This window comes from Rhinoderma darwinii (assembly GCF_050947455.1).
Source record: "Rhinoderma darwinii isolate aRhiDar2 chromosome 5 unlocalized genomic scaffold, aRhiDar2.hap1 SUPER_5_unloc_49, whole genome shotgun sequence".
Classification (NCBI taxonomy): domain Eukaryota; kingdom Metazoa; phylum Chordata; class Amphibia; order Anura; family Rhinodermatidae; genus Rhinoderma; species Rhinoderma darwinii.
This window is the reverse complement of record NW_027461808.1, coordinates 111,111-135,617: the sequence shown is the minus strand read 5'-3', so window position 1 is coordinate 135,617 and position 24,507 is coordinate 111,111. Positions and strand designations below refer to the sequence as shown.

Below are 24,507 nucleotides of genomic sequence, written 5' to 3'. Positions count from 1 at the left end.
TCCCTTGTCTCCCTCTTGTGGCCTCCTGGAGGCAACTAGCTGTGCAAAAAAAAGACAGCCTGGCGGCCGGCTGTTGCAGTGTTGCCCTCTCAGGCAACACTGAGTGACTGACTGAGCCTCACCGTCTTATATAAAGTTCAGACGGAACTTTGCACGTGTCATAGTGGAGCCCTCAGGATTCCAGAGCCAGCTTTCTGACATCATAATGGGGCCTCAGAGATAAAAGCCTGGGCCCAGGCAGTGTTGGTCAGTGCTGCTCAGCAGGCAGCACTGGACTGGACTGGATTACAGCTGATACAAGGTGTGAAGGAACAAGGGGTGGCTGTGGGCATGCACTTGCTGCCGCTGCCAGTGTTTATCTGCATGGCAGCAGGGCATTTGGGCGTTGCCAGGAAGGCGTTTTTATGTAGATTCCTCCTCTTTCAGCACTGCATTGTGGTGCAAGCAAAAGAAGCAAATCCTGTCTGGCTTCCTCTCCGGCCTTTATTCACCTCCCGTGTAGCTGTGAGTGTGTGAGCCTGCAGGGCCCCATGGAATTGCCTCGAAGTAGGCTGAATCGCTGCAAGGGCTGAACAGCAGTATCGGGCAGGCTCGGGCAACGCGCGGCCCGTTCGGGTTATCGCTTCTCGGCCTTTTGGCTAAGATCAAGTGTAGTATCTGTTCTTATCAGTTTAATATCTGATACGTCCCCTATCTGGGGACCATATATTAAATGGATTTTTAGAACAGGGAGATGGAAATAGAGCTTGCTCTGTCCACTCCACGCATTGACCTGGTATTGCAGTATTTCCAGGACCGGTGCACCCTTTCCTTATGTGTTGACTAAAAGCAGATTCCAAAAGTGTTTTTTGTCTTTGCTATTGTTTCTGTCTTTCTGAAGGGATCTCCCCTTTTAATCCCATTATTTCAACACCTGTTGGACAATGCATGAGTGATAATGAGCTCATTGATTAAATGCAATTAATGAATAGATTGCCACCTCTTGTTGTGTGTCGTCTGTGTTTCTGTGTTTCCGGCATTTCACATTGGAACACCTCATTCACCTTCCTTGTCTTCTCTCCGCCCTCCCTTTTAGGTAAGTTAAAGAGCTGCACCTGAGCCAGCCACTGATTGATTGATTGATTGATTGATTGATTGATTGATTGATTGATTGATTGATTGATTGATTGATGCAGCACAACAGTCAAATAGTGGAGTGGAGTAGGGGAACAGCAAACAGCCAATAAAGCAGCCCGCCCGCTCGCCTGCCCGCCACAATGGACCTACCTGTGTACACTAGATGGATGTGATGGAATGTACTGTCGTCCCTACATTTCAAGAAGAAGTAAGAATTGCAGTTGCAACAAAGCCTTGCTTGCCTACAAAGAGAGCAGCAATTTGGATTTGTTACTATGTTACCTAGAAGAATAACAAACTGTGCAAGGATGGAGGTTGTAGGAGCAAGGAGAAGTTGTCTGTAAAGTTGGTGGATGCCTATTTTCCATTTTGCAGTCCCTTGTCTCCCTCTTGTGGCCTCCTGGAGGCAACTAGCTGTGCAAAAAAAAGACAGCCTGGCGGCCGGCTGTTGCAGTGTTGCCCTCTCAGGCAACACTGAGTGACTGACTGAGCCTCACCGTCTTATATAAAGTTCAGACGGAACTTTGCACGTGTCATAGTGGAGCCCTCAGGATTCCAGAGCCAGCTTTCTGACATCATAATGGGGCCTCAGAGATAAAAGCCTGGGCCCAGGCAGTGTTGGTCAGTGCTGCTCAGCAGGCAGCACTGGACTGGACTGGATTACAGCTGATACAAGGTGTGAAGGAACAAGGGGTGGCTGTGGGCAGGGCCGCCATCAGGGGGGTATTACTGGTACTCCCGTCAGGGGCCCGGCCACATGAATGAAGTAAAAGGGGCCCGCCGGGCTGCCGTCGCACCCCCCCCCCTCGGACTGTTGCCCCCCCCTCGCAACGCTCACGGCCCCCCCCCTCGCAACGCTCACGGGCCCCCCTCGCAACGCCCGCGGCACCCCCCTAGCGTCACCCCCCTAGCGACACTCCCCTAGCAACACTCGCGGCAGCCCCTGCATACCTGTTGTAGCTTCACTGGAGGGGAAGATGCAGCATGTGCTGAAGCTGCGTGTGGAGATCCCGCCCCCCAGCTCCTCTACACTGCCGACCGGACCTGCAGGCTGGTGAGTATGTTCCCCTATCCATTCTGATTCCCATCCCCCTGACCCCATTTGTAGATTGTATAAAGTTGGTTAAAAAGTTTTTTGGTATTTTTTCGTTTTCCTAGCGCTTTTTTGCCGCGATTTTCGTAATCGCGGCAAAAATGGCGCAGTTTCGCCGCGATTATATAAAAATCGTGGCAAAACCGCGTGATTTGTGCCGCAATTACGAAAATTGCATAAAAAAAAGATACAAAACATGAAAAGTGCTGTTAGGCTATATTCTCACAGTGCGGTCAAGTCACGTTTTTTTGCAAAAATTGTGGCAAAAAATGGGATTTCACCGCACTGTGTAACTAGACTAAGGCCTTATTCAGACGGCCGCATTCGGTCCGTGACATACGGAGCGTGATGGAGCCGGACTCCTAGCATCATAGTTATCAGTGTTGCTGGGAGTCCCTGCCTCTCTGCGGGAATACTGTCCCATACGGTAATGATGCTTTCAGTACGGGACCGGGGACAGTATTCCCACGGGAAGGGAGGGACTATGATCATAGATAACTGTGATGCTAGAAACCCGGCTCCCTGAACTGTGGTCGGTCCGGGAAATATGGCCGATACACGCTCCGTATATCACAGACCGAACATGGACATCTGAATAAGCCACTTACTTGCCTCCTATTTTTGGTGCGGATTGTGCACTGAAAATTCACTACAAATGACAATATAAGGCCTTATTCACACGAACGTGTTATACGTCCGTGATACTTATTACGTCGCATGGACTTATGTTAGTGAATGGGGCCGTTCAGACTGTCAGTGAATTTCACGCAGCGTGTGTGCGCTGTGTAAAACTCACGACATGTCATATACTTGCCCGTGTTTCGCGCAGCACACACCCATTGAAGTCATTGGGTGCGTGCAAATCGTGCACGGCACACGGAAGCACTTCCGGGTGACGCGCGTGATTCGCGCTACACAGGGCCGCCATCAGGGGGGTATTAGGGGTACTAGTGTAGGGGGCACGGCCAAACTTAATTGAAAGGGGGGTCCGGCAACTGCCGCGACTTGCCTTTGGTAGAAAAAAACAGGCCCCTGCAATGTGAGCTGCGGGCCCCCCTCTCATCACAAGTCCGATCTATGGGGAAGGACAGCCACACAGGGACAGCAGCGCACAGTTTACTTACCTGCTGGCCCGCCTCCAACTCCGCCTCCTCGTCCGACTCCGCCTCCTCGTCGTCCTCCTCGTCCGACTCCGCCTCGTCCTCCTTCTCCAGAGCGTAGCTGCGTAAGGAGAGGGGGAGGAGTCTAGTTGTTGCGCGGCGGCAGGAGTTCTACGATCCCCGCCATTTTCTGGAGCCTGGAGGTCAAGGACGACATCTGGACCGAAGACATCGCCTGAAGAGGACTGGAGTGGGAGCAGCTCTTCTGACACGGTGAGTAAAGTGTCTCAAAGTGCTGTTTATGTATGGCCCTGTTCACACAGAGTATTTTGCAGGCCGAAAAAATCTGCCTCAAAATTCCTTAAAGAATTTTGAGTCAGATTTTGACCTGCCCACACTATCTTGCCGCGTTTTTTGCTGCGTTTTTTGCCCGCTGCGATTGAGGACAGCAGACAAAAAACGCAGCGAAAAATGCTGCTTTTCCTTTTTTCCGCGACTGGCTCCCATTGATTTCAGATTAAATCAATGGGAGGCGGTTTTGGAAGTTTTTTGGTACTGATTCTGACGCAGTGTCCGAGTCAATATCAAGGCCCAAAAACTCTGTGAACTGGGCCTTATTGTTAGGGCTTATTCAGACGACCGTGTAATACATCCGTGCAACGTGCGTGATTTTCACGCGCCTCGCACGGACCTATGTTACTCTATGGGGCCGTTCAGACTGTCAGTGACTTTCACTCTGCTGCGACTGTGATACGCTGCGGATTTTCCACAATAAAATGTGTTGCATAAAATCCGCAGTGTTCCTGCCTAGTGTGTTCCTACCCTAAGGCCGGATTTACACGAGCGTGTGCTTTTTGCGTGCGCAAAAACGTGGCGTTTTGTGCATGCAAAAGGTCCATAACAGCTCCGTGTGTCAGCAGCGTATGATGCGCGGCTGAGTGATTTTTGCGCAGCCGCCATCATTATGACACTCTGTTTGTATGTTTGTGGCACGTGGTGCTTTTCTGTTTTCATTCATAGTTTATACGGCTGCGGAAGTGCTGGGCATGATTTTCACGCACCCATTGACTTCAATGGGTGCGTGATGCGCGAACAATGCACAAATATAGGACATGTCGTGAGTTTTACGCAGCGGACACACGCTGCATGAAACTCACTGACAGTCGGCACGGCCCCATAGAGTAACATAGGTCCGTGCGAGGCGCGTGAAAATCACTGACAGTCTGAACGGCCCCATAGAGTAACATAGGTCCGTGCGAGGCGTGTGAAAATCACGCGCATTGCACGGACGTATTACACGTTCGTCTGAATAAGCCCTAACAATAAGGCCCAGTTCACAGAGTTTTTGGGCCTTGATATTGACTCGGACGCTGCGTCAGAATCAGCACCAAACAACTTCCAAAACCGCCTCCCATTGATTTAATCTGAAATCAATGGGAGCCAGTCGCGGCAAAAAGAAAAAGCAGCACGTCCTTTCTTGCCGCGGTTCCGCCTCTGACCTCCCATCGAAATCAATGGGAGGTAGAAAATGCATTTTTCCCTGCGTTTTTTGTCTGCTGTCCTCAATCGCCGCGGACAAAAAACGCAGCAAGATAGTGTGGGCAGGTCAAAATCTGCCTCAAAATTCGGTGCGCGGTTCCAGGCGGTCGCGGGTGGGCATGCGCGGGAGTTTGCGGGTGCGCGCGATCGGTCACACGGGCGGCAGTGTTTGACGGCCCCCATGACGACCCCCATGCTACCCAGGGCCGCCATCAGGGGGGGTATTATGGGTACTGATGTGAGAGGCCCGGCCAAACCTAATTGAAAGGGGGGCTCGCAGCTCACGACATTCTTTTGGTGAAAAAAACAAGCCCCATTGCAGGGGTTTGTTTTTCTTTTCTACCAAAGGCAAGTCGCGGCAGTTGCCGGGCCCCCCTTTCAATTAGGTTTGGCCGGGCCTCTCACATCAGTACCCATAATACCCCCGCTGATGGCGGCCCTGGGTACCATGATATGGTGCTGGACGGAGTACCGTTAACAGGCGGTGCCACGGTAGGGGGGCCCAGAAAATTTAGCTGTAGGGGGCCCTGAAATTCCTGATGGCGGCCCTGGCTGTGGGCATGCACTTGCTGCCGCTGCCAGTGTTTATCTGCATGGCAGCAGGGCATTTGGGCGTTGCCAGGAAGGCGTTTTTATGTAGATTCCTCCTCTTTCAGCACTGCATTGTGGTGCAAGCAAAAGAAGCAAATCCTGTCTGGCTTCCTCTCCGGCCTTTATTCACCTCCCGTGTAGCTGTGAGTGTGTGAGCCTGCAGGGCCCCATGGAATTGCCTAGAAGTAGGCTGAATCGCTGCAAGGGCTGAACAGCAGTATCGGGCAGGCTCGGGCAACGCGCGGCCCGTTCGGGTTATCGCTTCTCGGCCTTTTGGCTAAGATCAAGTGTAGTATCTGTTCTTATCAGTTTAATATCTGATACGTCCCCTATCTGGGGACCATATATTAAATGGATTTTTAGAACAGGGAGATGGAAATAGAGCTTGCTCTGTCCACTCCACGCATTGACCTGGTATTGCAGTATTTCCAGGACCGGTGCACCCTTTCCTTATGTGTTGACTAAAAGCAGATTCCAAAAGTGTTTTTTGTCTTTGCTATTGTTTCTGTCTTTCTGAAGGGATCTCCCCTTTTAATCCCATTATTTCAACACCTGTTGGACAATGCATGAGTGATAATGAGCTCATTGATTAAATGCAATTAATGAATAGATTGCCACCTCTTGTTGTGTGTCGTCTGTGTTTCTGTGTTTCCGGCATTTCACATTGGAACACCTCATTCACCTTCCTTGTCTTCTCTCCGCCCTCCCTTTTAGGTAAGTTAAAGAGCTGCACCTGAGCCAGCCACTGATTGATTGATTGATTGATTGATTGATTGATTGATTGATTGATTGATTGATTGATGCAGCACAACAGTCAAATAGTGGAGTGGAGTAGGGGAACAGCAAACAGCCAATAAAGCAGCCCGCCCGCTCGCCTGCCCGCCACAATGGACCTACCTGTGTACACTAGATGGATGTGATGGAATGTACTGTCGTCCCTACATTTCAAGAAGAAGTAAGAATTGCAGTTGCAACAAAGCCTTGCTTGCCTACAAAGAGAGCAGCAATTTGGATTTGTTACTATGTTACCTAGAAGAATAACAAACTGTGCAAGGATGGAGGTTGTAGGAGCAAGGAGAAGTTGTCTGTAAAGTTGGTGGATGCCTATTTTCCATTTTGCAGTCCCTTGTCTCCCTCTTGTGGCCTCCTGGAGGCAACTAGCTGTGCAAAAAAAAGACAGCCTGGCGGCCGGCTGTTGCAGTGTTGCCCTCTCAGGCAACACTGAGTGACTGACTGAGCCTCACCGTCTTATATAAAGTTCAGACGGAACTTTGCACGTGTCATAGTGGAGCCCTCAGGATTCCAGAGCCAGCTTTCTGACATCATAATGGGGCCTCAGAGATAAAAGCCTGGGCCCAGGCAGTGTTGGTCAGTGCTGCTCAGCAGGCAGCACTGGACTGGACTGGATTACAGCTGATACAAGGTGTGAAGGAACAAGGGGTGGCTGTGGGCATGCACTTGCTGCCGCTGCCAGTGTTTATCTGCATGGCAGCAGGGCATTTGGGCGTTGCCAGGAAGGCGTTTTTATGTAGATTCCTCCTCTTTCAGCACTGCATTGTGGTGCAAGCAAAAGAAGCAAATCCTGTCTGGCTTCCTCTCCGGCCTTTATTCACCTCCCGTGTAGCTGTGAGTGTGTGAGCCTGCAGGGCCCCATGGAATTGCCTAGAAGTAGGCTGAATCGCTGCAAGGGCTGAACAGCAGTATCGGGCAGGCTCGGGCAACGCGCGGCCCGTTCGGGTTATCGCTTCTCGGCCTTTTGGCTAAGATCAAGTGTAGTATCTGTTCTTATCAGTTTAATATCTGATACGTCCCCTATCTGGGGACCATATATTAAATGGATTTTTTAGAACAGGGAGATGGAAATAGAGCTTGCTCTGTCCACTCCACGCATTGACCTGGTATTGCAGTATTTCCAGGACCGGTGCACCCTTTCCTTATGTGTTGACTAAAAGCAGATTCCAAAAGTGTTTTTTGTCTTTGCTATTGTTTCTGTCTTTCTGAAGGGATCTCCCCTTTTAATCCCATTATTTCAACACCTGTTGGACAATGCATGAGTGATAATGAGCTCATTGATTAAATGCAATTAATGAATAGATTGCCACCTCTTGTTGTGTGTCGTCTGTGTTTCTGTGTTTCCGGCATTTCACATTGGAACACCTCATTCACCTTCCTTGTCTTCTCTCCGCCCTCCCTTTTAGGTAAGTTAAAGAGCTGCACCTGAGCCAGCCACTGATTGATTGATTGATTGATTGATTGATTGATGCAGCACAACAGTCAAATAGTGGAGTGGAGTAGGGGAACAGCAAACAGCCAATAAAGCAGCCCGCCCGCTCGCCTGCCCGCCACAATGGACCTACCTGTGTACACTAGATGGATGTGATGGAATGTACTGTCGTCCCTACATTTCAAGAAGAAGTAAGAATTGCAGTTGCAACAAAGCCTTGCTTGCCTACAAAGAGAGCAGCAATTTGGATTTGTTACTATGTTACCTAGAAGAATAACAAACTGTGCAAGGATGGAGGTTGTAGGAGCAAGGAGAAGTTGTCTGTAAAGTTGGTGGATGCCTATTTTCCATTTTGCAGTCCCTTGTCTCCCTCTTGTGGCCTCCTGGAGGCAACTAGCTGTGCAAAAAAAAGACAGCCTGGCGGCCGGCTGTTGCAGTGTTGCCCTCTCAGGCAACACTGAGTGACTGACTGAGCCTCACCGTCTTATATAAAGTTCAGACGGAACTTTGCACGTGTCATAGTGGAGCCCTCAGGATTCCAGAGCCAGCTTCCTGACATCATAATGGGGCCTCAGAGATAAAAGCCTGGGCCCAGGCAGTGTTGGTCAGTGCTGCTCAGCAGGCAGCACTGGACTGGACTGGATTACAGCTGATACAAGGTGTGAAGGAACAAGGGGTGGCTGTGGGCATGCACTTGCTGCCGCTGCCAGTGTTTATCTGCATGGCAGCAGGGCATTTGGGCGTTGCCAGGAAGGTGTTTTTATGTAGATTCCTCCTCTTTCAGCACTGCATTGTGGTGCAAGCAAAAGAAGCAAATCCTGTCTGGCTTCCTCTCCGGCCTTTATTCACCTCCCGTGTAGCTGTGAGTGTGTGAGCCTGCAGGGCCCCATGGAATTGCCTAGAAGTAGGCTGAATCGCTGCAAGGGCTGAACAGCAGTATCGGGCAGGCTCGGGCAACGCGCGGCCCGTTCGGGTTATCGCTTCTCGGCCTTTTGGCTAAGATCAAGTGTAGTATCTGTTCTTATCAGTTTAATATCTGATACGTCCCCTATCTGGGGACCATATATTAAATGGATTTTTAGAACAGGGAGATGGAAATAGAGCTTGCTCTGTCCACTCCACGCATTGACCTGGTATTGCAGTATTTCCAGGACCGGTGCACCCTTTCCTTATGTGTTGACTAAAAGCAGATTCCAAAAGTGTTTTTTGTCTTTGCTATTGTTTCTGTCTTTCTGAAGGGATCTCCCCTTTTAATCCCATTATTTCAACACCTGTTGGACAATGCATGAGTGATAATGAGCTCATTGATTAAATGCAATTAATGAATAGATTGCCACCTCTTGTTGTGTGTCGTCTGTGTTTCTGTGTTTCCGGCATTTCACATTGGAACACCTCATTCACCTTCCTTGTCTTCTCTCCGCCCTCCCTTTTAGGTAAGTTAAAGAGCTGCACCTGAGCCAGCCACTGATTGATTGATTGATTGATTGATTGATTGATTGATTGATTGATTGATTGATTGATTGATGCAGCACAACAGTCAAATAGTGGAGTGGAGTAGGGGAACAGCAAACAGCCAATAAAGCAGCCCGCCCGCTCGCCTGCCCGCCACAATGGACCTACCTGTGTACACTAGATGGATGTGATGGAATGTACTGTCGTCCCTACATTTCAAGAAGAAGTAAGAATTGCAGTTGCAACAAAGCCTTGCTTGCCTACAAAGAGAGCAGCAATTTGGATTTGTTACTATGTTACCTAGAAGAATAACAAACTGTGCAAGGATGGAGGTTGTAGGAGCAAGGAGAAGTTGTCTGTAAAGTTGGTGGATGCCTATTTTCCATTTTGCAGTCCCTTGTCTCCCTCTTGTGGCCTCCTGGAGGCAACTAGCTGTGCAAAAAAAAGACAGCCTGGCGGCCGGCTGTTGCAGTGTTGCCCTCTCAGGCAACACTGAGTGACTGACTGAGCCTCACCGTCTTATATAAAGTTCAGACGGAACTTTGCACGTGTCATAGTGGAGCCCTCAGGATTCCAGAGCCAGCTTTCTGACATCATAATGGGGCCTCAGAGATAAAAGCCTGGGCCCAGGCAGTGTTGGTCAGTGCTGCTCAGCAGGCAGCACTGGACTGGACTGGATTACAGCTGATACAAGGTGTGAAGGAACAAGGGGTGGCTGTGGGCATGCACTTGCTGCCGCTGCCAGTGTTTATCTGCATGGCAGCAGGGCATTTGGGCGTTGCCAGGAAGGCGTTTTTATGTAGATTCCTCCTCTTTCAGCACTGCATTGTGGTGCAAGCAAAAGAAGCAAATCCTGTCTGGCTTCCTCTCCGGCCTTTATTCACCTCCCGTGTAGCTGTGAGTGTGTGAGCCTGCAGGGCCCCATGGAATTGCCTAGAAGTAGGCTGAATCGCTGCAAGGGCTGAACAGCAGTATCGGGCAGGCTCGGGCAACGCGCGGCCCGTTCGGGTTATCGCTTCTCGGCCTTTTGGCTAAGATCAAGTGTAGTATCTGTTCTTATCAGTTTAATATCTGATACGTCCCCTATCTGGGGACCATATATTAAATGGATTTTTAGAACAGGGAGATGGAAATAGAGCTTGCTCTGTCCACTCCACGCATTGACCTGGTATTGCAGTATTTCCAGGACCGGTGCACCCTTTCCTTATGTGTTGACTAAAAGCAGATTCCAAAAGTGTTTTTTGTCTTTGCTATTGTTTCTGTCTTTCTGAAGGGATCTCCCCTTTTAATCCCATTATTTCAACACCTGTTGGACAATGCATGAGTGATAATGAGCTCATTGATTAAATGCAATTAATGAATAGATTGCCACCTCTTGTTGTGTGTCGTCTGTGTTTCTGTGTTTCCGGCATTTCACATTGGAACACCTCATTCACCTTCCTTGTCTTCTCTCCGCCCTCCCTTTTAGGTAAGTTAAAGAGCTGCACCTGAGCCAGCCACTGATTGATTGATTGATTGATTGATTGATTGATTGATTGATTGATTGATTGATGCAGCACAACAGTCAAATAGTGGAGTGGAGTAGGGGAACAGCAAACAGCCAATAAAGCAGCCCGCCCGCTCGCCTGCCCGCCACAATGGACCTACCTGTGTACACTAGATGGATGTGATGGAATGTACTGTCGTCCCTACATTTCAAGAAGAAGTAAGAATTGCAGTTGCAACAAAGCCTTGCTTGCCTACAAAGAGAGCAGCAATTTGGATTTGTTACTATGTTACCTAGAAGAATAACAAACTGTGCAAGGATGGAGGTTGTAGGAGCAAGGAGAAGTTGTCTGTAAAGTTGGTGGATGCCTATTTTCCATTTTGCAGTCCCTTGTCTCCCTCTTGTGGCCTCCTGGAGGCAACTAGCTGTGCAAAAAAAAGACAGCCTGGCGGCCGGCTGTTGCAGTGTTGCCCTCTCAGGCAACACTGAGTGACTGACTGAGCCTCACCGTCTTATATAAAGTTCAGACGGAACTTTGCACGTGTCATAGTGGAGCCCTCAGGATTCCAGAGCCAGCTTTCTGACATCATAATGGGGCCTCAGAGATAAAAGCCTGGGCCCAGGCAGTGTTGGTCAGTGCTGCTCAGCAGGCAGCACTGGACTGGACTGGATTACAGCTGATACAAGGTGTGAAGGAACAAGGGGTGGCTGTGGGCATGCACTTGCTGCCGCTGCCAGTGTTTATCTGCATGGCAGCAGGGCATTTGGGCGTTGCCAGGAAGGCGTTTTTATGTAGATTCCTCCTCTTTCAGCACTGCATTGTGGTGCAAGCAAAAGAAGCAAATCCTGTCTGGCTTCCTCTCCGGCCTTTATTCACCTCCCGTGTAGCTGTGAGTGTGTGAGCCTGCAGGGCCCCATGGAATTGCCTAGAAGTAGGCTGAATCGCTGCAAGGGCTGAACAGCAGTATCGGGCAGGCTCGGGCAACGCGCGGCCCGTTCGGGTTATCGCTTCTCGGCCTTTTGGCTAAGATCAAGTGTAGTATCTGTTCTTATCAGTTTAATATCTGATACGTCCCCTATCTGGGGACCATATATTAAATGGATTTTTAGAACAGGGAGATGGAAATAGAGCTTGCTCTGTCCACTCCACGCATTGACCTGGTATTGCAGTATTTCCAGGACCGGTGCACCCTTTCCTTATGTGTTGACTAAAAGCAGATTCCAAAAGTGTTTTTTGTCTTTGCTATTGTTTCTGTCTTTCTGAAGGGATCTCCCCTTTTAATCCCATTATTTCAACACCTGTTGGACAATGCATGAGTGATAATGAGCTCATTGATTAAATGCAATTAATGAATAGATTGCCACCTCTTGTTGTGTGTCGTCTGTGTTTCTGTGTTTCCGGCATTTCACATTGGAACACCTCATTCACCTTCCTTGTCTTCTCTCCGCCCTCCCTTTTAGGTAAGTTAAAGAGCTGCACCTGAGCCAGCCACTGATTGATTGATTGATTGATTGATTGATTGATTGATTGATTGATTGATGCAGCACAACAGTCAAATAGTGGAGTGGAGTAGGGGAACAGCAAACAGCCAATAAAGCAGCCCGCCCGCTCGCCTGCCCGCCACAATGGACCTACCTGTGTACACTAGATGGATGTGATGGAATGTACTGTCGTCCCTACATTTCAAGAAGAAGTAAGAATTGCAGTTGCAACAAAGCCTTGCTTGCCTACAAAGAGAGCAGCAATTTGGATTTGTTACTATGTTACCTAGAAGAATAACAAACTGTGCAAGGATGGAGGTTGTAGGAGCAAGGAGAAGTTGTCTGTAAAGTTGGTGGATGCCTATTTTCCATTTTGCAGTCCCTTGTCTCCCTCTTGTGGCCTCCTGGAGGCAACTAGCTGTGCAAAAAAAAGACAGCCTGGCGGCCGGCTGTTGCAGTGTTGCCCTCTCAGGCAACACTGAGTGACTGACTGAGCCTCACCGTCTTATATAAAGTTCAGACGGAACTTTGCACGTGTCATAGTGGAGCCCTCAGGATTCCAGAGCCAGCTTTCTGACATCATAATGGGGCCTCAGAGATAAAAGCCTGGGCCCAGGCAGTGTTGGTCAGTGCTGCTCAGCAGGCAGCACTGGACTGGACTGGATTACAGCTGATACAAGGTGTGAAGGAACAAGGGGTGGCTGTGGGCATGCACTTGCTGCCGCTGCCAGTGTTTATCTGCATGGCAGCAGGGCATTTGGGCGTTGCCAGGAAGGCGTTTTTATGTAGATTCCTCCTCTTTCAGCACTGCATTGTGGTGCAAGCAAAAGAAGCAAATCCTGTCTGGCTTCCTCTCCGGCCTTTATTCACCTCCCGTGTAGCTGTGAGTGTGTGAGCCTGCAGGGCCCCATGGAATTGCCTAGAAGTAGGCTGAATCGCTGCAAGGGCTGAACAGCAGTATCGGGCAGGCTCGGGCAACGCGCGGCCCGTTCGGGTTATCGCTTCTCGGCCTTTTGGCTAAGATCAAGTGTAGTATCTGTTCTTATCAGTTTAATATCTGATACGTCCCCTATCTGGGGACCATATATTAAATGGATTTTTAGAACAGGGAGATGGAAATAGAGCTTGCTCTGTCCACTCCACGCATTGACCTGGTATTGCAGTATTTCCAGGACCGGTGCACCCTTTCCTTATGTGTTGACTAAAAGCAGATTCCAAAAGTGTTTTTTGTCTTTGCTATTGTTTCTGTCTTTCTGAAGGGATCTCCCCTTTTAATCCCATTATTTCAACACCTGTTGGACAATGCATGAGTGATAATGAGCTCATTGATTAAATGCAATTAATGAATAGATTGCCACCTCTTGTTGTGTGTCGTCTGTGTTTCTGTGTTTCCGGCATTTCACATTGGAACACCTCATTCACCTTCCTTGTCTTCTCTCCGCCCTCCCTTTTAGGTAAGTTAAAGAGCTGCACCTGAGCCAGCCACTGATTGATTGATTGATTGATTGATTGATTGATTGATTGATTGATGCAGCACAACAGTCAAATAGTGGAGTGGAGTAGGGGAACAGCAAACAGCCAATAAAGCAGCCCGCCCGCTCGCCTGCCCGCCACAATGGACCTACCTGTGTACACTAGATGGATGTGATGGAATGTACTGTCGTCCCTACATTTCAAGAAGAAGTAAGAATTGCAGTTGCAACAAAGCCTTGCTTGCCTACAAAGAGAGCAGCAATTTGGATTTGTTACTATGTTACCTAGAAGAATAACAAACTGTGCAAGGATGGAGGTTGTAGGAGCAAGGAGAAGTTGTCTGTAAAGTTGGTGGATGCCTATTTTCCATTTTGCAGTCCCTTGTCTCCCTCTTGTGGCCTCCTGGAGGCAACTAGCTGTGCAAAAAAAAGACAGCCTGGCGGCCGGCTGTTGCAGTGTTGCCCTCTCAGGCAACACTGAGTGACTGACTGAGCCTCACCGTCTTATATAAAGTTCAGACGGAACTTTGCACGTGTCATAGTGGAGCCCTCAGGATTCCAGAGCCAGCTTTCTGACATCATAATGGGGCCTCAGAGATAAAAGCCTGGGCCCAGGCAGTGTTGGTCAGTGCTGCTCAGCAGGCAGCACTGGACTGGACTGGATTACAGCTGATACAAGGTGTGAAGGAACAAGGGGTGGCTGTGGGCATGCACTTGCTGCCGCTGCCAGTGTTTATCTGCATGGCAGCAGGGCATTTGGGCGTTGCCAGGAAGGCGTTTTTATGTAGATTCCTCCTCTTTCAGCACTGCATTGTGGTGCAAGCAAAAGAAGCAAATCCTGTCTGGCTTCCTCTCCGGCCTTTATTCACCTCCCGTGTAGCTGTGAGTGTGTGAGCCTGCAGGGCCCCATGGAATTGCCTAGAAGTAGGCTGAATCGCTGCAAGGGCTGAACAGCAGTATCGGGCAGGCTCGGGCAACGCGCGGCCCGTTCGGGTTATCGCTTCTCGGCCTTTTGGCTAAGATCAAGTGTAGTATCTGTTCTTATCAGTTTAATATCTGATACGTCCCCTATCTGGGGACCATATATTAAATGGATTTTTAGAACAGGGAGATGGAAATAGAGCTTGCTCTGTCCACTCCACGCATTGACCTGGTATTGCAGTATTTCCAGGACCGGTGCACCCTTTCCTTATGTGTTGACTAAAAGCAGATTCCAAAAGTGTTTTTTGTCTTTGCTATTGTTTCTGTCTTTCTGAAGGGATCTCCCCTTTTAATCCCATTATTTCAACACCTGTTGGACAATGCATGAGTGATAATGAGCTCATTGATTAAATGCAATTAATGAATAGATTGCCACCTCTTGTTGTGTGTCGTCTGTGTTTCTGTGTTTCCGGCATTTCACATTGGAACACCTCATTCACCTTCCTTGTCTTCTCTCCGCCCTCCCTTTTAGGTAAGTTAAAGAGCTGCACCTGAGCCAGCCACTGATTGATTGATTGATTGATTGATTGATTGATTGATTGATTGATTGATTGCAGCACAACAGTCAAATAGTGGAGTGGAGTAGGGGAACAGCAAACAGCCAATAAAGCAGCCCGCCCGCTCGCCTGCCCGCCACAATGGACCTACCTGTGTACACTAGATGGATGTGATGGAATGTACTGTCGTCCCTACATTTCAAGAAGAAGTAAGAATTGCAGTTGCAACAAAGCCTTGCTTGCCTACAAAGAGAGCAGCAATTTGGATTTGTTACTATGTTACCTAGAAGAATAACAAACTGTGCAAGGATGGAGGTTGTAGGAGCAAGGAGAAGTTGTCTGTAAAGTTGGTGGATGCCTATTTTCCATTTTGCAGTCCCTTGTCTCCCTCTTGTGGCCTCCTGGAGGCAACTAGCTGTGCAAAAAAAAGACAGCCTGGCGGCCGGCTGTTGCAGTGTTGCCCTCTCAGGCAACACTGAGTGACTGACTGAGCCTCACCGTCTTATATAAAGTTCAGACGGAACTTTGCACGTGTCATAGTGGAGCCCTCAGGATTCCAGAGCCAGCTTTCTGACATCATAATGGGGCCTCAGAGATAAAAGCCTGGGCCCAGGCAGTGTTGGTCAGTGCTGCTCAGCAGGCAGCACTGGACTGGACTGGATTACAGCTGATACAAGGTGTGAAGGAACAAGGGGTGGCTGTGGGCATGCACTTGCTGCCGCTGCCAGTGTTTATCTGCATGGCAGCAGGGCATTTGGGCGTTGCCAGGAAGGCGTTTTTATGTAGATTCCTCCTCTTTCAGCACTGCATTGTGGTGCAAGCAAAAGAAGCAAATCCTGTCTGGCTTCCTCTCCGGCCTTTATTCACCTCCCGTGTAGCTGTGAGTGTGTGAGCCTGCAGGGCCCCATGGAATTGCCTAGAAGTAGGCTGAATCGCTGCAAGGGCTGAACAGCAGTATCGGGCAGGCTCGGGCAACGCGCGGCCCGTTCGGGTTATCGCTTCTCGGCCTTTTGGCTAAGATCAAGTGTAGTATCTGTTCTTATCAGTTTAATATCTGATACGTCCCCTATCTGGGGACCATATATTAAATGGATTTTTAGAACAGGGAGATGGAAATAGAGCTTGCTCTGTCCACTCCACGCATTGACCTGGTATTGCAGTATTTCCAGGACCGGTGCACCCTTTCCTTATGTGTTGACTAAAAGCAGATTCCAAAAGTGTTTTTTGTCTTTGCTATTGTTTCTGTCTTTCTGAAGGGATCTCCCCTTTTAATCCCATTATTTCAACACCTGTTGGACAATGCATGAGTGATAATGAGCTCATTGATTAAATGCAATTAATGAATAGATTGCCACCTCTTGTTGTGTGTCGTCTGTGTTTCTGTGTTTCCGGCATTTCACATTGGAACACCTCATTCACCTTCCTTGTCTTCTCTCCGCCCTCCCTTTTAGGTAAGTTAAAGAGCTGCACCTGAGCCAGCCACTGATTGATTGATTGATTGATTGATTGATTGATTGATTGATTGATTGATTGATTGATTGATTGATTGATTGATTGATGCAGCACAACAGTCAAATAGTGGAGTGGAGTAGGGGAACAGCAAACAGCCAATAAAGCAGCCCGCCCGCTCGCCTGCCCGCCACAATGGACCTACCTGTGTACACTAGATGGATGTGATGGAATGTACTGTCGTCCCTACATTTCAAGAAGAAGTAAGAATTGCAGTTGCAACAAAGCCTTGCTTGCCTACAAAGAGAGCAGCAATTTGGATTTGTTACTATGTTACCTAGAAGAATAACAAACTGTGCAAGGATGGAGGTTGTAGGAGCAAGGAGAAGTTGTCTGTAAAGTTGGTGGATGCCTATTTTCCATTTTGCAGTCCCTTGTCTCCCTCTTGTGGCCTCCTGGAGGCAACTAGCTGTGCAAAAAAAAGACAGCCTGGCGGCCGGCTGTTGCAGTGTTGCCCTCTCAGGCAACACTGAGTGACTGACTGAGCCTCACCGTCTTATATAAAGTTCAGACGGAACTTTGCACGTGTCATAGTGGAGCCCTCAGGATTCCAGAGCCAGCTTTCTGACATCATAATGGGACCTCAGAGATAAAAGCCTGGGCCCAGGCAGTGTTGGTCAGTGCTGCTCAGCAGGCAGCACTGGACTGGACTGGATTACAGCTGATACAAGGTGTGAAGGAACAAGGGGTGGCTGTGGGCATGCACTTGCTGCCGCTGCCAGTGTTTATCTGCATGGCAGCAGGGCATTTGGGCGTTGCCAGGAAGGTGTTTTTATGTAGATTCCTCCTCTTTCAGCACTGCATTGTGGTGCAAGCAAAAGAAGCAAATCCTGTCTGGCTTCCTCTCCGGCCTTTATTCACCTCCCGTGTAGCTGTGAGTGTGTGAGCCTGCAGGGCCCCATGGAATTGCCTAGAAGTAGGCTGAATCGCTGCAAGGGCTGAACAGCAGTATCGGGCAGGCTCGGGCAACGCGCGGCCCGTTCGGGTTATCGCTTCTCGGCCTTTTGGCTAAGATCAAGTGTAGTATCTGTTCTTATCAGTTTAATATCTGATACGTCCCCTATCTGGGGACCATATATTAAATGGATTTTTAGAACAGGGAGATGGAAATAGAGCTTGCTCTGTCCACTCCACGCATTGACCTGGTATTGCAGTATTTCCAGGACCGGTGCACCCTTTCCTTATGTGTTGACTAAAAGCAGATTCCAAAAGTGTTTTTTGTCTTTGCTATTGTTTCTGTCTTTCTGAAGGGATCTCCCCTTTTAATCCCATTATTTCAACACCTGTTGGACAATGCATGAGTGATAATGAGCTCATTGATTAAATGCAATTAATGAATAGATTGCCACCTCTTGTTGTGTGTCGTCTGTGTTTCTGTGTTTCCGGCATTTCACATTGGAACACCTCATTCACCTTCCTTGTCTTCTCTCCGCCCTCCCTTTTAGGTAAGTTAAAGAGCTGCACCTGAGCCAGCCACTGATTGATTGATTGATTGATTGATTGATTGATTGATTGATTGATTGATTGATTGATTGATGCAGCACAACAACAGTCAAATAGTGGAGTGGAGTAGGGGAACAGCAAACAGCCAATAAAGCAGCCCGCCCGCTCGCCTGCCCGCCACAATGGACCTACCTGTGTACACTAGATGGATGTGATGGAATGTACTGTCGTCCCTACATTTCAAGAAGAAGTAAGAATTGCAGTTGCAACAAAGCCTTGCTTGCCTACAAAGAGAGCAGCAATTTGGATTTGTTACTATGTTACCTAGAAGAATAACAAACTGTGCAAGGATGGAGGTTGTAGGAGCAAGGAGAAGTTGTCTGTAAAGTTGGTGGATGCCTATTTTCCATTTTGCAGTCCCTTGTCTCCCTCTTGTGGCCTCCTGGAGGCAACTAGCTGTGCAAAAAAAAGACAGCCTGGCGGCCGGCTGTTGCAGTGTTGCCCTCTCAGGCAACACTGAGTGACTGACTGAGCCTCACCGTCTTATATAAAGTTCAGACGGAACTTTGCACGTGTCATAGTGGAGCCCTCAGGATTCCAGAGCCAGCTTTCTGACATCATAATGGGGCCTCAGAGATAAAAGCCTGGGCCCAGGCAGTGTTGGTCAGTGCTGCTCAGCAGGCAGCACTGGACTGGACTGGATTACAGCTGATACAAGGTGTGAAGGAACAAGGGGTGGCTGTGGGCATGCACTTGCTGCCGCTGCCAGTGTTTATCTGCATGGCAGCAGGGCATTTGGGCGTTGCCAGGAAGGCGTTTTTATGTAGATTCCTCCTCTTTCAGCACTGCATTGTGGTGCAAGCAAAAGAAGCAAATCCTGTCTGGCTTCCTCTCCGGCCTTTATTCACCTCCCGTGTAGCTGTGAGTGTGTGAGCCTGCAGGGCCCCATGGAATTGCCTAGAAGTAGGCTGAATCGCTGCAAGGGCTGAACAGCAGTATCGGGCAGGCTCGGGCAACGCGCGGCCCGTTCGGGTTATCGCTTCTCGGCCTTTTGGCTAAGATCAAGTGTAGTATCTGTTCTTATCAGTTTAATATCTGATACGTCCCCTATCTGGGGACCATATATTAAATGGATTTTTAGAACAGGGAGATGGAAATAGAGCTTGCTCTGTCCACTCCACGCATTGACCTGGTATTGCAGTATTTCCAGGACCGGTGCACCCTTTCCTTATGTGTTGACTAAAAGCAGATTCCAAAAGTGTTTTTTGTCTTTGCTATTGTTTCTGTCTTTCTGAAGGGATCTCCCCTTTTAATCCCATTATTTCAACACCTGTTGGACAATGCATGAGTGATAATGAGCTCATTGATTAAATGCAATTAATGAATAGATTGCCACCTCTTGTTGTGTGTCGTCTGTGTTTCTGTGTTTCCGGCATTTCACATTGGAACACCTCATTCACCTTCCTTGTCTTCTCTCCGCCCTCCCTTTTAGGTAAGTTAAAGAGCTGCACCTGAGCCAGCCACTGATTGATTGATTGATTGATTGATTGATTGATTGATTGATTGATTGATTGATTGATTGATTGATGCAGCACAACAGTCAAATAGTGGAGTGGAGTAGGGGAACAGCAAACAGCCAATAAAGCAGCCCGCCCGCTCGCCTGCCCGCCACAATGGACCTACCTGTGTACACTAGATGGATGTGATGGAATGTACTGTCGTCCCTACATTTCAAGAAGAAGTAAGAATTGCAGTTGCAACAAAGCCTTGCTTGCCTACAAAGAGAGCAGCAATTTGGATTTGTTACTATGTTACCTAGAAGAATAACAAACTGTGCAAGGATGGAGGTTGTAGGAGCAAGGAGAAGTTGTCTGTAAAGTTGGTGGATGCCTATTTTCCATTTTGCAGTCCCTTGTCTCCCTCTTGTGGCCTCCTGGAGGCAACTAGCTGTGCAAAAAAAAGACAGCCTGGCGGCCGGCTGTTGCAGTGTTGCCCTCTCAGGCAACACTGAGTGACTGACTGAGCCTCACCGTCTTATATAAAGTTCAGACGGAACTTTGCACGTGTCATAGTGGAGCCCTCAGGATTCCAGAGCCAGCTTTCTGACATCATAATGGGGCCTCAGAGATAAAAGCCTGGGCCCAGGCAGTGTTGGTCAGTGCTGCTCAGCAGGCAGCACTGGACTGGACTGGATTACAGCTGATACAAGGTGTGAAGGAACAAGGGGTGGCTGTGGGCATGCACTTGCTGCCGCTGCCAGTGTTTATCTGCATGGCAGCAGGGCATTTGGGCGTTGCCAGGAAGGCGTTTTTATGTAGATTCCTCCTCTTTCAGCACTGCATTGTGGTGCAAGCAAAAGAAGCAAATCCTGTCTGGCTTCCTCTCCGGCCTTTATTCACCTCCCGTGTAGCTGTGAGTGTGTGAGCCTGCAGGGCCCCATGGAATTGCCTAGAAGTAGGCTGAATCGCTGCAAGGGCTGAACAGCAGTATCGGGCAGGCTCGGGCAACGCGCGGCCCGTTCGGGTTATCGCTTCTCGGCCTTTTGGCTAAGATCAAGTGTAGTATCTGTTCTTATCAGTTTAATATCTGATACGTCCCCTATCTGGGGACCATATATTAAATGGATTTTTAGAACAGGGAGATGGAAATAGAGCTTGCTCTGTCCACTCCACGCATTGACCTGGTATTGCAGTATTTCCAGGACCGGTGCACCCTTTCCTTATGTGTTGACTAAAAGCAGATTCCAAAAGTGTTTTTTGTCTTTGCTATTGTTTCTGTCTTTCTGAAGGGATCTCCCCTTTTAATCCCATTATTTCAACACCTGTTGGACAATGCATGAGTGATAATGAGCTCATTGATTAAATGCAATTAATGAATAGATTGCCACCTCTTGTTGTGTGTCGTCTGTGTTTCTGTGTTTCCGGCATTTCACATTGGAACACCTCATTCACCTTCCTTGTCTTCTCTCCGCCCTCCCTTTTAGGTAAGTTAAAGAGCTGCACCTGAGCCAGCCACTGATTGATTGATTGATTGATTGATTGATTGATTGATTGATTGATTGATTGATTGATTGATTGATTGCAGCACAACAGTCAAATAGTGGAGTGGAGTAGGGGAACAGCAAACAGCCAATAAAGCAGCCCGCCCGCTCGCCTGCCCGCCACAATGGACCTACCTGTGTACACTAGATGGATGTGATGGAATGTACTGTCGTCCCTACATTTCAAGAAGAAGTAAGAATTGCAGTTGCAACAAAGCCTTGCTTGCCTACAAAGAGAGCAGCAATTTGGATTTGTTACTATGTTACCTAGAAGAATAACAAACTGTGCAAGGATGGAGGTTGTAGGAGCAAGGAGAAGTTGTCTGTAAAGTTGGTGGATGCCTATTTTCCATTTTGCAGTCCCTTGTCTCCCTCTTGTGGCCTCCTGGAGGCAACTAGCTGTGCAAAAAAAAGACAGCCTGGCGGCCGGCTGTTGCAGTGTTGCCCTCTCAGGCAACACTGAGTGACTGACTGAGCCTCACCGTCTTATATAAAGTTCAGACGGAACTTTGCACGTGTCATAGTGGAGCCCTCAGGATTCCAGAGCCAGCTTTCTGACATCATAATGGGGCCTCAGAGATAAAAGCCTGGGCCCAGGCAGTGTTGGTCAGTGCTGCTCAGCAGGCAGCACTGGACTGGACTGGATTACAGCTGATACAAGGTGTGAAGGAACAAGGGGTGGCTGTGGGCATGCACTTGCTGCCGCTGCCAGTGTTTATCTGCATGGCAGCAGGGCATTTGGGCGTTGCCAGGAAGGCGTTTTTATGTAGATTCCTCCTCTTTCAGCACTGCATTGTGGTGCAAGCAAAAGAAGCAAATCCTGTCTGGCTTCCTCTCCGGCCTTTATTCACCTCCCGTGTAGCTGTGAGTGTGTGAGCCTGCAGGGCCCCATGGAATTGCCTAGAAGTAGGCTGAATCGCTGCAAGGGCTGAACAGCAGTATCGGGCAGGCTCGGGCAACGCGCGGCCCGTTCGGGTTATCGCTTCTCGGCCTTTTGGCTAAGATCAAGTGTAGTATCTGTTCTTATCAGTTTAATATCTGATACGTCCCCTATCTGGGGACCATATATTAAATGGATTTTTAGAACAGGGAGATGGAAATAGAGCTTGCTCTGTCCACTCCACGCATTGACCTGGTATTGCAGTATTTCCAGGACCGGTGCACCCTTTCCTTATGTGTTGACTAAAAGCAGATTCCAAAAGTGTTTTTTGTCTTTGCTATTGTTTCTGTCTTTCTGAAGGGATCTCCCCTTTTAATCCCATTATTTCAACACCTGTTGGACAATGCATGAGTGATAATGAGCTCATTGATTAAATGCAATTAATGAATAGATTGCCACCTCTTGTTGTGTGTCGTCTGTGTTTCTGTGTTTCCGGCATTTCACATTGGAACACCTCATTCACCTTCCTTGTCTTCTCTCCGCCCTCCCTTTTAGGTAAGTTAAAGAGCTGCACCTGAGCCAGCCACTGATTGATTGATTGATTGATTGATTGATTGATTGATTGATTGATTGATTGATTGATTGATGCAGCACAACAGTCAAATAGTGGAGTGGAGTAGGGGAACAGCAAACAGCCAATAAAGCAGCCCGCCCGCTCGCCTGCCCGCCACAATGGACCTACCTGTGTACACTAGATGGATGTGATGGAATGTACTGTCGTCCCTACATTTCAAGAAGAAGTAAGAATTGCAGTTGCAACAAAGCCTTGCTTGCCTACAAAGAGAGCAGCAATTTGGATTTGTTACTATGTTACCTAGAAGAATAACAAACTGTGCAAGGATGGAGGTTGTAGGAGCAAGGAGAAGTTGTCTGTAAAGTTGGTGGATGCCTATTTTCCATTTTGCAGTCCCTTGTCTCCCTCTTGTGGCCTCCTGGAGGCAACTAGCTGTGCAAAAAAAAGACAGCCTGGCGGCCGGCTGTTGCAGTGTTGCCCTCTCAGGCAACACTGAGTGACTGACTGAGCCTCACCGTCTTATATAAAGTTCAGACGGAACTTTGCACGTGTCATAGTGGAGCCCTCAGGATTCCAGAGCCAGCTTTCTGACATCATAATGGGGCCTCAGAGATAAAAGCCTGGGCCCAGGCAGTGTTGGTCAGTGCTGCTCAGCAGGCAGCACTGGACTGGACTGGATTACAGCTGATACAAGGTGTGAAGGAACAAGGGGTGGCTGTGGGCATGCACTTGCTGCCGCTGCCAGTGTTTATCTGCATGGCAGCAGGGCATTTGGGCGTTGCCAGGAAGGCGTTTTTATGTAGATTCCTCCTCTTTCAGCACTGCATTGTGGTGCAAGCAAAAGAAGCAAATCCTGTCTGGCTTCCTCTCCGGCCTTTATTCACCTCCCGTGTAGCTGTGAGTGTGTGAGCCTGCAGGGCCCCATGGAATTGCCTAGAAGTAGGCTGAATCGCTGCAAGGGCTGAACAGCAGTATCGGGCAGGCTCGGGCAACGCGCGGCCCGTTCGGGTTATCGCTTCTCGGCCTTTTGGCTAAGATCAAGTGTAGTATCTGTTCTTATCAGTTTAATATCTGATACGTCCCCTATCTGGGGACCATATATTAAATGGATTTTTAGAACAGGGAGATGGAAATAGAGCTTGCTCTGTCCACTCCACGCATTGACCTGGTATTGCAGTATTTCCAGGACCGGTGCACCCTTTCCTTATGTGTTGACTAAAAGCAGATTCCAAAAGTGTTTTTTGTCTTTGCTATTGTTTCTGTCTTTCTGAAGGGATCTCCCCTTTTAATCCCATTATTTCAACACCTGTTGGACAATGCATGAGTGATAATGAGCTCATTGATTAAATGCAATTAATGAATAGATTGCCACCTCTTGTTGTGTGTCGTCTGTGTTTCTGTGTTTCCGGCATTTCACATTGGAACACCTCATTCACCTTCCTTGTCTTCTCTCCGCCCTCCCTTTTAGGTAAGTTAAAGAGCTGCACCTGAGCCAGCCACTGATTGATTGATTGATTGATTGATTGATTGATTGATTGATTGATTGATTGATTGATTGATGCAGCACAACAGTCAAATAGTGGAGTGGAGTAGGGGAACAGCAAACAGCCAATAAAGCAGCCCGCCCGCTCGCCTGCCCGCCACAATGGACCTACCTGTGTACACTAGATGGATGTGATGGAATGTACTGTCGTCCCTACATTTCAATAAGAAGTAAGAATTGCAGTTGCAACAAAGCCTTGCTTGCCTACAAAGAGAGCAGCAATTTGGATTTGTTACTATGTTACCTAGAAGAATAACAAACTGTGCAAGGATGGAGGTTGTAGGAGCAAGGAGAAGTTGTCTGTAAAGTTGGTGGATGCCTATTTTCCATTTTGCAGTCCCTTGTCTCCCTCTTGTGGCCTCCTGGAGGCAACTAGCTGTGCAAAAAAAAGACAGCCTGGCGGCCGGCTGTTGCAGTGTTGCCCTCTCAGGCAACACTGAGTGACTGACTGAGCCTCACCGTCTTATATAAAGTTCAGACGGAAC

General features: G+C 48.5%; 14 non-coding genes across 14 annotated transcripts; all 14 read left to right on the top strand.

Annotated features, from left to right (window-relative positions):
- Positions 1–618: 618 nt before the first annotated feature.
- On the top strand, positions 619–809 carry LOC142695817 (U2 spliceosomal RNA). The gene has a single exon (XR_012863841.1). It is a non-coding gene; the product is annotated as a U2 spliceosomal RNA (small nuclear RNA).
- Positions 810–5,696: 4,887 nt separating this feature from the next.
- LOC142695816 (U2 spliceosomal RNA) lies at positions 5,697–5,887 on the top strand. Its single transcript, XR_012863840.1, has one exon. It is a non-coding gene; the product is annotated as a U2 spliceosomal RNA (small nuclear RNA).
- A 1,292-nt stretch (positions 5,888–7,179) lies between these two features.
- On the top strand, positions 7,180–7,371 carry LOC142696063 (U2 spliceosomal RNA). The gene has a single exon (XR_012864063.1). It is a non-coding gene; the product is annotated as a U2 spliceosomal RNA (small nuclear RNA).
- A 1,268-nt stretch (positions 7,372–8,639) lies between these two features.
- On the top strand, positions 8,640–8,830 carry LOC142695815 (U2 spliceosomal RNA). Its single transcript, XR_012863839.1, has one exon. It is a non-coding gene; the product is annotated as a U2 spliceosomal RNA (small nuclear RNA).
- A 1,296-nt stretch (positions 8,831–10,126) lies between these two features.
- Positions 10,127–10,317, top strand: LOC142695813 (U2 spliceosomal RNA). The gene has a single exon (XR_012863837.1). It is a non-coding gene; the product is annotated as a U2 spliceosomal RNA (small nuclear RNA).
- Positions 10,318–11,605: 1,288 nt separating this feature from the next.
- Positions 11,606–11,796, top strand: LOC142695812 (U2 spliceosomal RNA). The gene has a single exon (XR_012863836.1). It is a non-coding gene; the product is annotated as a U2 spliceosomal RNA (small nuclear RNA).
- A 1,284-nt stretch (positions 11,797–13,080) lies between these two features.
- On the top strand, positions 13,081–13,271 carry LOC142695811 (U2 spliceosomal RNA). Its single transcript, XR_012863835.1, has one exon. It is a non-coding gene; the product is annotated as a U2 spliceosomal RNA (small nuclear RNA).
- A 1,280-nt stretch (positions 13,272–14,551) lies between these two features.
- On the top strand, positions 14,552–14,742 carry LOC142695809 (U2 spliceosomal RNA). Its single transcript, XR_012863834.1, has one exon. It is a non-coding gene; the product is annotated as a U2 spliceosomal RNA (small nuclear RNA).
- Positions 14,743–16,027: 1,285 nt separating this feature from the next.
- On the top strand, positions 16,028–16,218 carry LOC142695808 (U2 spliceosomal RNA). The gene has a single exon (XR_012863833.1). It is a non-coding gene; the product is annotated as a U2 spliceosomal RNA (small nuclear RNA).
- A 1,312-nt stretch (positions 16,219–17,530) lies between these two features.
- Positions 17,531–17,721, top strand: LOC142695807 (U2 spliceosomal RNA). Its single transcript, XR_012863832.1, has one exon. It is a non-coding gene; the product is annotated as a U2 spliceosomal RNA (small nuclear RNA).
- Positions 17,722–19,020: 1,299 nt separating this feature from the next.
- LOC142695806 (U2 spliceosomal RNA) lies at positions 19,021–19,211 on the top strand. The gene has a single exon (XR_012863831.1). It is a non-coding gene; the product is annotated as a U2 spliceosomal RNA (small nuclear RNA).
- Positions 19,212–20,511: 1,300 nt separating this feature from the next.
- Positions 20,512–20,702, top strand: LOC142695805 (U2 spliceosomal RNA). Its single transcript, XR_012863830.1, has one exon. It is a non-coding gene; the product is annotated as a U2 spliceosomal RNA (small nuclear RNA).
- A 1,301-nt stretch (positions 20,703–22,003) lies between these two features.
- Positions 22,004–22,194, top strand: LOC142695804 (U2 spliceosomal RNA). The gene has a single exon (XR_012863829.1). It is a non-coding gene; the product is annotated as a U2 spliceosomal RNA (small nuclear RNA).
- A 1,296-nt stretch (positions 22,195–23,490) lies between these two features.
- Positions 23,491–23,681, top strand: LOC142695803 (U2 spliceosomal RNA). The gene has a single exon (XR_012863828.1). It is a non-coding gene; the product is annotated as a U2 spliceosomal RNA (small nuclear RNA).
- The last annotated feature ends 826 nt before the right edge of the window (positions 23,682–24,507 follow it).